Below are 14,840 nucleotides of genomic sequence, written 5' to 3'. Positions count from 1 at the left end.
ATCTTGTATATAATTCCATTTGTGATTTTTTTCATGCAATATGTTTTTCCATCTTCATACAGCCAAGTTTATTTGATGATTTCCCTACTGTGAGGCAACCAGCTTTTCATTCTTTCCTTGTTGTCCTCTCCCAATACAAACCATACATTAAGAGAATGCTTTTCTGGTCTACAAAGTGAGTTCCAGGACAGCCAGGCTACACAGAGAAACCCTGTCTCGAAAAACCAAAAAAAAAAAAAAAAAATAGAATGCTTTTATTATCTTGATTATATTCTTTACCTCACAATCCTCTCAGGTTCTCCCCACCTCCATTCCTTCCCCAACTTCATGATTGTTCTCTCTCTCTCTCTCTCTCTCTCTCCCTCCTCCCTCTCCCCCTCCCTCCCCCACCTCTGCTTCAGAGAAGCACCAAATGCTAGTGACAAAATATCAACAAAAAAGGAAAACAAAGCAAGAGTGGAGTCCATCATGGGTTGGCCAAATACCTGCCCTGGGATGTGGTGTATATAAAGTACCTAATCGTACTTCATTAGAGAAAACTGATTTTCCCTTTTCCAGCAGGTATCAACTGCAAATCATCTCTTGATTAGAACCGGAACCTTGTGACCACTGCCCTTTTCAAGTGCCGGAATTTTGCCTGGTACGAACCTGTTCAGGTCTTACACAAAGTTTCACAGTCAATGTGATTTCAGACATGTATTAGTCCATTGAGTTTGGAAGATGCTGTTACCTTGGAATCAACTATCACCTCTGTCTCTTGGAATCTTTCCTGCTCCTCTTCCACACAGACTCTTAAGTCTTGAGAGAAGATTGATTAAGCCATCCCATCTAGGGATGAGAACTCCAACGCCTTTCACTGTGTGCACACTGTCAAGTTGTGTGTCTCTATGGAACTTACAATCAACTGCAAGAAGTCGTTCCTCTGGTGATGGCTGGTGCTCTGATCTACTGGTATAGTAATGTGTCATTAGGAATACATTTAGTGATGTGTCCTTTAGCAGCTGACTTTTCAAGTGGAGATTCTGAAAGCCATAAGGGCCTGAACAAATGTTCACAGAGACCACAAGCTCAAAGAGAGACCACAGATGCCAGCACAGACTATTATATCCAGCAAACTAACAGTAGCAATCAAATGGAGAAATAAAAACAATTCAATATAAAAATTAATCTAAGCAATATCCACCAACCAGCTCTTCATAAGGTACTCCATACAAGGACAGTCATTCAAAGGACAGAGCAGTTAGTCAAACAATAGATAAAGAAAAAAAATAACCACACCACAACAACATGACAGAAATAACACTGTTCATTAATACCTTTCAATATTAATCATCTCAACTATCAAATACAAAGTCATAAACTAACAGATAAGATTAGAAAACAGGATTCGTCTTCTGTTACACCCAAGAAACATCTCCCCATCAAGGACGGCTATCATATTAGGATTAAGGGGATGAAAACAATATTCCATGTAAATGGAACCAAGAAGCAGATGCAGCAATTTAAATATTTGGAAAAACAGACTTTGATTCAGAACTAATCAGAAGAGATGAGGAAGAGATACTGTACACTCACTCATTAAAAGAAAGTCCAAGAGGATGTGGCAATCCAATGCACTAAACACATGGGCACCCAGGTTCATAAAAGAAACAGTCCAGTAGATAAAACTACATGTTAAGCCTCGCACAGATGTAGTGGGGTACTTAAGTACCCTGCTCTCTCTAAAATACAGGTCATCCAGACAAAAACTAAACCAAGACATGCTTGAATTACATGAGTCAAGTGATCTAGCAGACATCTCAAGTCCATTCCAGCCAAACACTAAAGAGTATACTTTCTTCCCAGCAGCCCATGGAACTTTCCCCCCAAATCCACCGCAGACTGAGACACAGAGAAAGACTCAAAAGAGATTTTAAAAGTTGAAGTATCCCTCTGCATCCTGTGTAGCCACCACAGATTAAGTCTGGACAGCAACAGCAACAGAAACAATAGTAAATTTACAAACTTTTGGAAACTAAACATCTCACTATTGAATGAAAACTGGGTCAACACAGAAAGCAAGAAGGAAGTCTAAAACGTTTTAGAGTCTAATAAAGATGAAAACACAACATATCTAAATCTATGGGATACAATGAAGGCAATTCTAAGAGGCCTTAACAAAAACACTGGAGAAAATCATGTTAATAACAACACACTTGAAAACTCTCGATCAGCAGTTCTCAGTCTATGAGTCACCACCTTCTTGGGGGTCAAACAATTCTTCACAGGGTTCACCTATGAAGGCCATCAAAAACACAGACATTACATTAGAAATATTTACATTACAATTCATAACAGTAGCAAAATTAAAGTTATGAAGTAATGATGAATATAATTTTATTGTTTGAGGTCAGCACAACATGAGGAACAGTATTAAAGGGTCACAGCATTGGGAAGGTTGAGAACCACCACACTGGAAAAACAGAAAATGGCTGGACAGTGGTGGCGCATGCCTTTAATCCCAGCACTTGGGAGGCAGAGGCAGGCGGATTTCTGAGTTCGAGGCCAGCCTGGTCTACAGAGTGAGTTCCAGGACAGCCAGGGGACAACCCGTCTCGAACCTTCCCCCCCCCCCAAAAAAAAGAAAAAAAGGAAGAAAGAAAAACAGGAAATGTTATCAAAAGAAAGTTTAGACAGGAAGACATAATAAAACTTAAGGACGAAATCAACAAAATAGAAACAACAACAAAAGTTACAAAGAATCAATGAAATGAAGAAAATCAACAATACTGACAACTCTTTAGCCAAATTAACCAGAAGACAGAAAGAGAAGTTCCAAATTAATGAAATTATAGTTTTAATGGGAGACATGACTACATATGCCAAGGAAATCCAGAGAATTACAAGGAATACTTTTAAAACTCTGTATTTTACCAAACTGGGAAAATTAAGAGAAATGCAGATTTCTTGATAAAAAGGGGTCTACTAAAGTTAGATCAAAACCAGATAAGAAATTTAAACAGACCCATGTCCCTCTGTGTAATGGAAACAGTAATTAAAAGTCTTCCAACCACAAAAGGGGGGAGGGGAAGGGGGCCAATGGATTCAGTGCAGAATTCTACCAGACCTTCAAAGAACATTACTCCTCAAAACATTACATAAAATCGAAACTGAAGAAACATTCCCTGTTGTGGCCGCCCGCAGTCTGCAACGCGAAGGGTTCAACTGAGAATGGCAGTTCGAGCTGAAAAGAGAGGAAGCTAGACGGGGCGGGAGAAAGAATGGGGCCAAGACGATTCCATGTTTAAGGCCCCCCTTTACTAATTCCAACATTCAGTTATAAAGGAAGGGGGAGGGATCCCAATTTCCCGCAAAGTAACTAGGGGTCCAGTAGCAGGACGAACACGTGTGTGCCTCCAAGCAGCAAAGCCGACAGGGTCCAGCAGTGGGCGTGGCAGAACGAATGAGCAGGAAACTCCACCCTTGAGCAAGCAGGTTCCATGGTGGGGGAAGGGAAACCACAATTCCCTATTCATTTTTATAAAGCCATTAGTACTCTGATACCAAAACCATACCACGGCCTAACAAAAATTAGAGACCAACTTTCCTTATGAATATAGATGCCAAATTCTCAATAAAATACTTTCAAACAGAATTCAAGAACATATCAAAAAGATTATCCACCATGATGAAGTTGGCTTCATCCCAGAGATGCAGGAACATTGCAACATACGTAGATCAATAAATTTAATAACCACATAAACAGACTGAAAGGCAAAAACTATATAGCCATTTCATCAGATGCAGAAAAAGAATTTAACAAAATTCAACATCCAGTTATAATAAAAGTCCTGACGAGACTAAAGATACAAGGACCATACCTCTACATAATAACGGCAGTTTACAACAAGATCACAGCCCCCATTCTAAGTGGGGGGAATGCAAAGCATTGGCACTCAGATCAGGAACAGGACAGGTTTGTCCACTTTCTTGGCACCTATTCAATATAGTACTTGAAGTCTTAGAACAAGACAACTGAAGGACATCAGGAGGATATAATTAGGAAAGGAAGAAGTCCAAGTATTTTCAGATGACATGATTTTATACATAAAGGACCCTAAAGACTCCACCAAGAAGCTTCTACAGCTGATAAATACCTTCAAGAATGTAGCAGAATGCATAATCAGCACATAAGAAGCTGTAACCTTCTGATATATAAATGACAAATGAACTGGGGGCGGGAGGGGGGTCTTGGAAGCAGAGCCTTTCACAAGAGCCTAGGAACAATTATCTTGGGATGGCTCTAGCCAAGCAAGTAAAAGACATTGAAGAACAAAACTGAAGAAGACACCAGAAAATGTTCCACGATCATGGAGAAGTCAGCTTAATATTGCGAATTTGGCCATCCTACCAATAAAATAAAATAAAATAAAGTGTTCTACAGTGCAATCAAAATTCCAACACAATTCTTTTTTTAAAATGAAAAAAAGTATACAACTTCACATGTAAACAAAACAAAGCAAGCACTAATAAATAGTTAAAACTGAATCTTGAAGGTTTCATCATCCCAGATCTCAAGCTGTGTTACAGAACTGCAGTGACTAAAGTAGCTCACTATTAAGAGACATCTTGAGAGCCAGGCGTGTTGGCTCATGCCCTTAATCCCAGCACTCGGGAGGCAGAGGCAGGCGGATTTCTGAGTTCAAGGCCAGCCTGGTCTACAAAGTGAGTTCCAGGACAGCCAGGGCTATACAGAGAAACCCTGTCTCGAAAAAACAAAAACAAACAAACAAAAAAAGAATTGCCTTACCACTGGGCAGAAAGACAGGGAAGGACTTTTAGATTGTGTAGGCAAGAGGGAGAGAGGACGGGGAGGAAGGAATCGGGGATGGGGGAGCAAGGAGAACAGACCTAAAGGCCTGCAGATGAAAGGAAATAAAACTTGAGACCTGTGATTCATGTAATGTATGTCAAATAGCCCAAAGAGTTGTTTGTGAGCTTTGAAACCTGGGGCTGAGAACATAGCAGAACAGACCAGGACATGCCCAGGCAGGCCCATCGCCTCCCTATCTCCCACCCCTCTGACCTAAGTTAAATGTTAACAGGCTGCTGATGTTTAAATGGACCAATCATGTGAAACCGCGCCAATTCCTCCCCCAGCCCCACTCCTTTTCGATAAAAACCCCTAGCTTCCAAGCCTCGTGGTCGAATCCACTGTCTCCTGTGTGAGATACGTTTCGACCCAGAGCTCCGCCATTAAAATACCTCATGTTGTTACATCAAGGTGTTGTGTTCTATTCGTGATTCTTGGGTGCACACCGAATCGGGAGTTGAGTGGGGGTTTCCCCACTAGGTTCTTTCATTTGGAGGTCCAACCGAGGTCTGCATGACACCCAGGAACCCCGAAGGACCTCTTGAAGGTGCGTTTGTTTGTGTGAGTCTTGTTATGTTGTCTGTTGTCTAAGTGTCTAAGTGTGGCACTGCTGAATTTGTATCTTAGATTTTTCAGTTCTGAGATTGTGGGTTTGAGCCCCACCTGTGTTACCAGTTCTGGTTTTCTGTATTCTGGCAGCTGCCACTGAGGACCATAAGGACCCTAGTGGCTGTGGGAAGACGACGGTCTATTTCCCCACAGGCTGCACCCCTGGAAGACGTTCCAAGGGAGACCCTGGAGTGCCCGGGGTACGGAACAGTCAGGAGCACCTGGCTGTTGTCTGGCAGAGTGAAGAAGACTGAGTGCTCTTCCTGCCAGAGGAGTGGACGTGGAATCCCACTCCGTCAGAGGTAGCGTTTGGCTGGTTGTATAAGTCCAGACGCGGACGAGTGTGTTTGGATGTCTTAGTGTTTTCCGTCTCTGACATTGTGTTGTGTTTATTCTTATTCTTCACTATAGGACAGACCGTGTCTACTCCTTTATCTTTGACTACGGACCATTGGACGGACGTTAGGGCTAGAGGACGAAATTTGTCAGTAATAGTGAAAAAAAAAGCCATGGATAACTTTCTGTTCCACGGAATGGCCTGTTTTTGGAGTAAGTTGCCCAGCAAAAGGAACTTTTTACTTACCCACCATAAGGGCTGTGAAGGCCATTGTTTTTCAGGAGGGGCCAGGATCATATCCAGACCAGCAACCGTACATCACGGTATGGGAGGACTTGGCAAGCTACCCACCCCTGTGGGTTCGCCCATTCCTCCTGCCTCTCTGCCCTGGCACCAAGATTCTAGCCATCCAAAAAAATGGTGAGAAAGAGAAACCGAAACCACCGCTCGGGGGAGATGATGATCACAGCACACCAGTGACGAAACCCCCCAAGATCTATCCAGAGATTGAAGAACCCCCTGAGTGGCCCGACACCCCTCAACCCCCACCATATGCTTCCCAGCCCCAACCTTCAGCTCCCTTGGGACCCCTGCCTCAGGCCCCGGCCGGAGGAGGGGGTCCCTCCACAGGAACAAGGAGCCGGCGAGGAGTCACCCCTGAGGGGCCTGCGGATTCAACCATGGCGCTCCCCCTCAGGGCTATTGGGGCTCCCCCTACCGATCTGAATAGTCTACAGCCCCTACAGTATTGGCCTTTTTCCTCTTCTGACCTCTATAACTGGAAAGCTAATCACCCCCCTTTTTCAGAGAACCCTGCAGGACTCACTGGGTTGGTTGAATCATTAATGTATTCACACCAGCCGACCTGGGATGACTGCCAGCAGCTTCTGCAGATTCTATTCACAACCGAGGAGAGAGAGAGGATTCTCCTCAAGGCTCGGAAAAACGTCCGAGAAAAGGCTGGGCGCCCTGTCCAAACTCCAGCTGAGATAGATGAAGGATTCCCGCTAACCCGGCCCGATGGGATTACAATACGGCACCAGGTAGGGAACGACTGTCCAATTATCGCCGGGTCCTAGTGGCGGGTCTCAGAGGTGCTGCCCGGCAGCCCACGAATCTGGCCAAGGTAAGAGAGGTTCTGCAGGGAGCGACTGAGCCCCCCTCAGTCTTCCTCGAAAGGCTCATGGAGGCTTATAGGAGATATACCCCATTCGACCCCACGTCTGAGGGTCAAAGGGCCTCAGTAATTATGGCCTTCATTGGCCAGTCGGCTCCTGACATTAGGAAGAAGTCACAGTGAATTGAGGGCTTGCAGGATTACACCATAAGGGATGTAGTTAGAGAGGCAGAGAAAGTGTATCATAGGAGAGAAACAGAAGATGAAAAGTTAGAGAGAGAGAAAAGAGAAAAGAGAGGATGAGGATAGGAGAGACAGGAGGCAAGAAAAGGTTTTGACTAGGATCCTGGCAGCAGTAGGAGAAAGAGATAATGGAAGAAAAGGTAGACAGTCAGGGAACCTGGGAGACAAAAGACAGCAGGGACCAAGGAGACCCAGAGAAGGTGGGCAGCGCCTAGAGAAGAACCAATGCGCATATTGCAAGAAAATGGGCCACTGGAAGAGCGACTGTCCAAAAAAAAAAAAAAAAACCAAGAGGTAAAGGTGCTTTCTCTTAGAGAAGATGAAGACTAGGGTGAACGGGGCTCGGCCCCCCTCCCCGAGCCTAGGGTAACCTTAGAAGTGGAGGAGACCCCCGTGGACTTTCTAGTCGACACGGTAGCCGAATTTTCAGTACTCAAAACACCTCTAGGAAAAGTGAAGAAAAATGAAAAAACCTTGGTGATCGGGGCCACGAGACAAAAATTGTATCCATGGACCACATCTCGAGTAGTAGACATAGGGCGAAATCGAGTAACTCATTCGTTTCTAGTCATTCCAGAGTGCCCTATGCCTTTATTGGGGAGAGACTTACTAACCAAGTTAAAAGCACAAATAACTTTCACCTCTCATCGCCCAAGGGTTTTCTGGGGAATAAAAGTGCCCCAGACTCTAGAGCTGTCTTTACAACTAGGGGAGAAATATCAACTTTACCAAAATAAAGTAAAGCCCCCTGAGGGATTACAGGACTGGTTGAATCCATACCCTCAGGCGTGGGCAGAGATGGGAAGAATGGGGATGGCAAAACTGGTCCTCCCCCCCCCCCCGTAGTGATTGAACTTAAGTCCGGCGCCACCCCTATAGGGGTCCGACAATATCCCATGAGCAGAGAAGCTCAAGAGGGTATACGCCCCCAATCAACAAACTGCTCCAACAAGGGATTTTGGTCCCATGCAAATCCCCTTGGAACACTCCTCTACTTCCAGTAAAAAAACCAGGGACCAGTGACTACCGTCCAGTCCAGGACCTTAGAGAAGTCAATAAGAGAGTTCAGGACATACACCCCACGGTGCCAAATCCTTATAACCTCCTCAGCACCTTGCCACCTGGTCGGACATGGTACACAGTCCTGGATCTCAAAGACACTTTTTTCTGTTTGAGGTTACACCCCAACAGCCAGCCCTTGTTCGCTTTCGAATGGCGAGACTCCAAGAGTGGACAAGCCGGACAGCTCACATGGACGAGGCTGCCTCAGGGATTCAAGAACTCGCCCACTTTGTTCGATGAAGCCCTACACCGAGATCTTGCTCTTTTCTGAGCCAATAACCCACAGGTGACTCTTCTGCAATATGTAGATGACCTGCTCCTAGCTGCAGAAACACGTGAGGACTGTAAAATTGGGACCCAAAACCTCCTGGGCAAGTTAGGTAAGCTGGGGTATCGGGCCTCTGCTAAAAAGGCTCAGTTATGCCAGATAGAAGTGACCTACCTAAGATATGTCCTAAGAGATGGATGACGGTGGCTCACAGAAGCCAGAAAACAAGCTGTTATGCAGATCCCGGCCCCAACCACTGCTCGCCAGGTAAGAGAGTTCCTGGGGACCACCAGGTTTTGCAGACTCTCGATTCCCGGATTTGCCTCACTGGCAGCTCCCTTGTATCCACTAACCAAAGAAAAAGGAAAATTCACCTGGACCAGAGAACATCAGCTAGCCTTTAAAACTCTCAAAAAGGCACTGCTGCAGGCTCCGGCATTGGCCCTGCCAGATTTAAACAAACCTTTCACCCTATACATTGATGAAAGAAATGTGGCAAGGGGAGTCCTTACCCAGGTTTTGGGACCATGGAAGCGCCCGGTAGCCTATTTATCAAAAAAACTGGACTCTGTGGCCAGTGGATGGCCCTCCTGCCTGCGAGCGATAGCAGCCACGGCTGTGCTAATAAGAGATGCTGACAAACTGACTATGGGCCAAAATGTTACCATAGTGGCCCCACACTCTCTTGAGAGCATCGTCAGGCAACCACTGGACCGCTGGATGACCAACGCCCAAATGACGCATTACCAGAGCCTATTGCTGACAGAGCAAATAAGTTTCGCACCCCAAGCCATTCTCAACCCTGCCTCCTTACTACCTGAGGCTGACGAGGCCCCTGCACATAAGTGTAAACAAATACTGGCAGAAGAGACTGGAATCCGACCAGATCTCACAGACCAACCTTGGCCAGGGGCAATGACTTGGTTCACGGACGGAAGCAGCTTTGTGGTAGAAGGTAAGCGGAGGGCAGCAGTAGTGGATGGAAAGTCTGTCATATGGGCCAGCAGCCTGCCGGAGGGTACATCAACTCAAAAAGTGGAACTAATCGCACTAATTCAAGCCTTAAGGCTGGCAGAATGAAGGACTCTTAATGTCTATACCGACACTTTTGCCACGGATCATGTTCACGGAGCAATATACCAACACCGTGGACTGCTAACATCTGCCGGCAAAGATATCAAAAATAAAGAAAAAATTCTCAGCTTATTAGAAGCTGTTCATCTGCCCCGTAGGGTGGCAATTATCCATTGCCCAAGACACCAGAAGGGAACTGGGCCCGTTAAAAAGGGAAATCAAATGGCAGACCAAGAAGCTAAAAAAGCAGCCCAAGGGCCAATGACTCTAGTGGTGAGAACCCAACAGCCCGCTGCTAAAAAAATAAATAAAAGAACCCTCACAGAAGAAGAGGGGCGAGATTACTTAGCTAACATACACCATCTGACTCATTTAAGAACTAAAAAAATACTAAAATTGGTTAGTAAGTCCCCCTATTACATTCCTAGATTAAAGAGAATTGTGGAAGAGATAGTAAAAAACTGCTGTGCTTGTGCACTTACCAACGCAGGCTCCAGGAAGGAAAAGGACTGCGAAGAGATAGGCCTGGAGCCTACTGGGACTTCACTGAGGTGAAACCGGCTAGGTATGGAAATAAATATCTCCTAGTTTTTATAGACACCTTCTCGGGATGGGTCAAAGCGTTCCCCACCAAAAAAGAAATGGCTAATGTAGTGGTCAAGAAGATACTTGAAAAAATCCTTCCCCGCTTTGGGATACCTAAGGTAATGGGGTCAGTCAACGGACCTGCCTTCGTCTCCCAGGTAAGTCAGGGATTGGCCAGACAACTGGGGACAAATTAGAAATTACATTGTGCATACAGACCCCAGAGTTCAGGACAGGTAGAGAGGATAAACTGAATGCTAAAGGAGACTCTGACGAAAATAGCCTTAGAATCCAGTGAAAGCGATTGGACAGCCGTTCTCCCTTATGCCTTGTTCAGGGTTCGAAATACACCTGGACCCCTTGGCCTAACTCCATTTAAATTAATGTATGGGGTGCCCCCACCCATTTTTATGACCGTAGGGGATAAGAATCGTCCGGATGTGTCTTTCTCTCCTTCTTATAGTCTTTTGGCTCGATTAAAAGCTCTCGAAATAGTAAGAAAAGAGGTCTGGGAACAGCTAAAAAAAAACCTATGTTACTGGTGACACACAGGTGCCGCACCAGTTTAAAGTAAGAGACACAGTCCTGGTGAGGAGACACCAAGCGAGAAACCTAGAACCGAGGTAGAAGGGACCCTACTTGGTGCTACTGACAACGCCCACCGCGGTCAAAGTGGAAGGAATCCCCACTTGGGTCCACACATCCCACGTCAAGAGAGCACCCCCTGGAGTCAGCCATGATGAATGGACTTTGGAGAAGACTACTAACCCTTTTAAGTTGTGCCTGCTTCGTAGGAGCGATCCCAAAGGACTTCAACCCCCACAGTCCTGTTCAACAAACGTGGGAGGTACTCAATGAGGGGGGTAGAGCTGTATGGACAATCACCGAGGTACACCCTCTGTGGACTTGGTGGCCTGATCTCTTCCCTGACATCTGTAAGTTGACTATAGGAGCCCCTCCTAGATGGGACTTGGAGGGGTACTCTGACATTCAGAGGACACCTTTAACACCCCGTCCGTACGTAGAAAAACATTCGAGAGACCCATGGGGTGGTTGCTCTAACCAAAGGGATAGAAGTATGCTTCGAACCCATCCCTTCTATGTCTGTCCCGGGCCCCACTGCAGTCAGTCCCTCAATCCAACATGTGGAGGTAAGGCTGACTTCTTTTGCAAGAGCTGGGGTTGCGAGACTTCAGGTACAGCCCGCTGGAAGCCCTCCTCAAGCTGGGACTATATTAGAGTAACAGCCAACTATTCCCTAGCGTCTTATGTACCTGGAGGATTTGACCTAGACGAGTGTACTGACTGGTGCCATCCGCTCTGTGTCACCTTCACTGAACCAGGGAAAAGAGCTCTGGGATGGACAAAAGGGTATACCTGGGGTCTTAAGATTTACAAGGAAAGATATGATGAGGGATTATTGTTCACTATCAGATTAAAAATAGAGACCCCCTACAATCCTTTAGGCCCCCCAACCAAGTCCACACCCCTCACCCATACTATTACTCAGCCTACTCCAGTGATTGCGGACCCCCTTAATATGGCCGCTATCACCCAACCTCCCACTCCTCAGGTACCTCTAACTATTACCCCCACGATTACTTCAAAAAGACAGAGGATGTTTAACCTAGTGAGAGGAGCCTTTTATGCCCTTAATAAAACTGATCCAAGGGCTACTGAGGACTGCTGGCTATGCCTGTCCTCGGGTCTGCCTTATTATGAAGAATTGCCTTCAATGGAGATTTCAACAGAACCAGCAGCCATATTTCCTGCTCTTGGGGAACAGGACAAAAACTGACCGTGACTGAAGTATCCTCGAGGAGTCCAGGTTTCTGTATAGGCACCCACCTTCCACTCACAAACACCTATGCTGACAAATTCAGTCCGTGTCCAGAACAGAAGCTAATTACTATCTTGTACCTTCCCCGGTTGGATGGTGGGCTTGCAATACAGGACTTACTCCCTGTGTATCAACTAAGGTTTTTAATTCATCTCATGATTTTTGTGTCATGATCCAGCTGTTACCCCGCGTATATTATCACCCTGCATCCAGTTTAAAAGAAAGCTATGCTGGCCGGCGGTCGAAAAGAGAACCAATTACTTTAACCATGGCTGCATTCTTGGGAATAGGTATGGCAGTAGGAGTGGGGACAGGAGTGTCAGCTTTGATAGAAGGAAGACAGGGAATTCAGTCTTTGAGGGATGCTGTCAATGAAGACCTAGCGGCAATAGAGAACTCCATTGACGCTTTAGAAAAATCTTTGACCTCCCTGTCTGAGGTAGTTTTGCAGAACAGGAGAGGTCTTGATTTGTTGTTCCTAAAGGAAGGAGGACTGTGTGCTGCCCTTAAAGAAGAGTGCTGCTTCTATGAAGATCATACAGGAATAGTTAGAAACTCTATGCAGAAACTGAGAGAAAGATTAGAGCGAAGGAAACGGGAACGGGATGCTCAACGGGGGTGATTTGAGTCGTGGTTTGAATCACGACCATCTTGGATAACTTCTTTGATTTCCGCTGTAGCTGGACCAATCCTTATGATATGCTTAGCTTTAGTTTTCGGCCCCTGTATAATAAATAGAGGAATGGCTTTCATCCAGAGTAGAATTGATACAGTAAAACTCATAGTTCTTCAAAGGCAATATCAACCTATAGTTCAGGTAGATAAAGAGTTAGGGGACACCAATCTCTAAAATTCTATGATTAGAATTAGTCTAAACAGAAGAAGAGGGGAATGAAAGGAAATAAAACTTGAGACCTGTGATTCATGTAATGTATGTCAAATAGCCCAAAGAGTTGTTTGTGAGCTTTGAAACCTGAGGCTGAGAACATAGCAGAACAGACCAGGACATGCCCAGGCAGGCCCATCGCCTCCCTATCTCCCACCCCTCTGACCTAAGTTAAATGTTAACAGGCTGCTGATGTTTAAATGGACCAATCATGTGAAACCGCGCCAATTCCTCCCCCAGCCCCACTCCTTTTCGATAAAAACCCCTAGCTTCCAAGCCTCGTGGTCGAATCCACTGTCTCCTGTGTGAGATACGTTTCGACCCAGAGCTCCGCCATTAAAATACCTCGTGTTGTTACATCAAGGTGTTGTGTTCTATTCGTGATTCTTGGGTACACGCCGAATCGGGAGTTGAGTGGGGGTTTCTCCACTAGGTTCTTTCACAGACATGTCAGGTCCCAGGAAAGTGGCCCTCGGGACCATTTCCTGATTGGGTTTGTGGTAGCAGAGATGAAATATGGATTTAGCAAATATTAATTCAAGAATACCAGAGGGGAATGTATACTAGCCATGGTGACTTTTAGAAGTGCAAACCATTGAGCTAGTCAAAGCATATCAAAATTAGCTGGCATGTGAGTGTGTGTGTGTGTGTGTGTGTGTGGTGTATGTGTGGTGTGTGTGTGTGTGTGTGTGTGTGTGTGTGAGTGTGTGTGTGTGGTGTGTGTGTGTGTGTGTGTGTGTGTGTGTGGTGTGTGTGTGTGTGGTGTGTGTGTGGTGTGTGTGAGTGTGTGTGTGTGGTGTGTGTGTGGTGTGTGTGTGTGTGTGTGTGTGTGTGTGTGTGTGGTGTGTGTGTGTGTGGTGTGTGTGTGTGTGTGTGGTGTGTGTGTGTGGTGTGTGAGTGTGTGTGTGTGGTGTGTGTGTGGTGTGTGTGTGTGTGTGTGTGTGTGTGGTGTGTGTGTGTGGTGTGTGTGTGGTGTGTGTGTGTGTGTGTGTGTGTGTGTGGTGTGTGTGTGTGTGTGTGGTATGTGTGTGTGGTGTGTGTGTGGTGTGTGTGTGTGTGGTGTGTGTGGTGTGAGTGTGTGTGTGTGTGTGTGGTGTGTGTGTGGTGTGTGTGTGTGTGTGGTGTGTGTGTGTGTGTGGTGTGTGTGTGTGTGGTGTGTGTGGTGTGAGTGTGTGTGTGTGGTATGTGTGTGTGTGTGTGTGTGTGTGTGTGTGTGGTGTGTGTATGTACTGGGGATTAAACCTAGGGCCTCAAGCAAACCAGCGAGCACTCTACCACCGAGCTATATCCTTAGCCCAAAATGTTCTCAGTATTGGAAAAAGAAATATTTTGAGTAAAACTTCATGTCGTTTATATCTGTAATTAATTTATCCATGACTGGAATCCATTATCTAGGGAAATCTTTAAATCATTTTAACATCTCTTTCATCCCTTACCTGAGAAAAGAAATTCAACTGGAACTTTTATTTTTCCGGTAGTCCGCAGGCAGCCACTAAAGAGAAGGACTGTGTTTATCAGAGGGGCAGATGACTGGAAAAGGATCTAAAACCCATAGCTTAGCAATTTTGCTGAAGCTTGTCAATCATTTCTCCGCTCACTGAACTGGTTGGTTTTATTAGATGATGCTAACTTATAGAATAAAAGTTGTTAATTAGTTCAGCAAAGCTAAAGTTACTCGCTGCCATGGCAATGCCGTTGTTTTAGTGTTCTGTCATTATTTAGTGAACACAGAGAACAGAGGATGGAGACGCACTACTTCCGTCCTGCCAACCACGCTCCTCAACCTCGGCGCATCACTACTTCCGGTCTGCCAACCAAGCGCCAACCGCGCTCCTCATCCTCTGGCCCGTCAGATAATTAAGATGGACTCACCCTTTCTCTTCCTACCTCCCCTTCTTTCTACACAAGCTTCTTGGAACATCTATTGTGATTATCAATTCAGTGGCTTCATTTCAGATGCAAGGATT

The 14,840-nt window shown here is 45.5% G+C and overlaps 1 protein-coding gene across 6 annotated transcripts in view; it reads right to left on the bottom strand.

Moving 5' to 3' along the window:
• Positions 1-14,840, bottom strand: part of Cfap299 (cilia and flagella associated protein 299) — a 544,932-nt gene that overhangs the window by 529,098 nt on the left and 994 nt on the right. The window contains exon 2 of one of the 6 annotated variants that reach the window (XM_085836304.1): positions 14,310-14,365. The exons of the other annotated variants lie outside the window; for them this stretch is intronic. The gene's annotated coding sequence lies outside the window, so the exon portion shown is untranslated. The remainder of the gene's footprint in view (positions 1-14,309; positions 14,366-14,840) is intronic. 6 annotated transcript variants of the gene reach the window in all.

This window comes from Mus caroli, unplaced genomic scaffold (assembly GCF_978045245.1).
Source record: "Mus caroli unplaced genomic scaffold, Mus_caroli_1 scaffold_4, whole genome shotgun sequence".
Lineage (NCBI taxonomy): Eukaryota > Metazoa > Chordata > Mammalia > Rodentia > Muridae > Mus > Mus caroli.
This window is presented reverse-complemented; position numbering and strand designations above follow the sequence as displayed.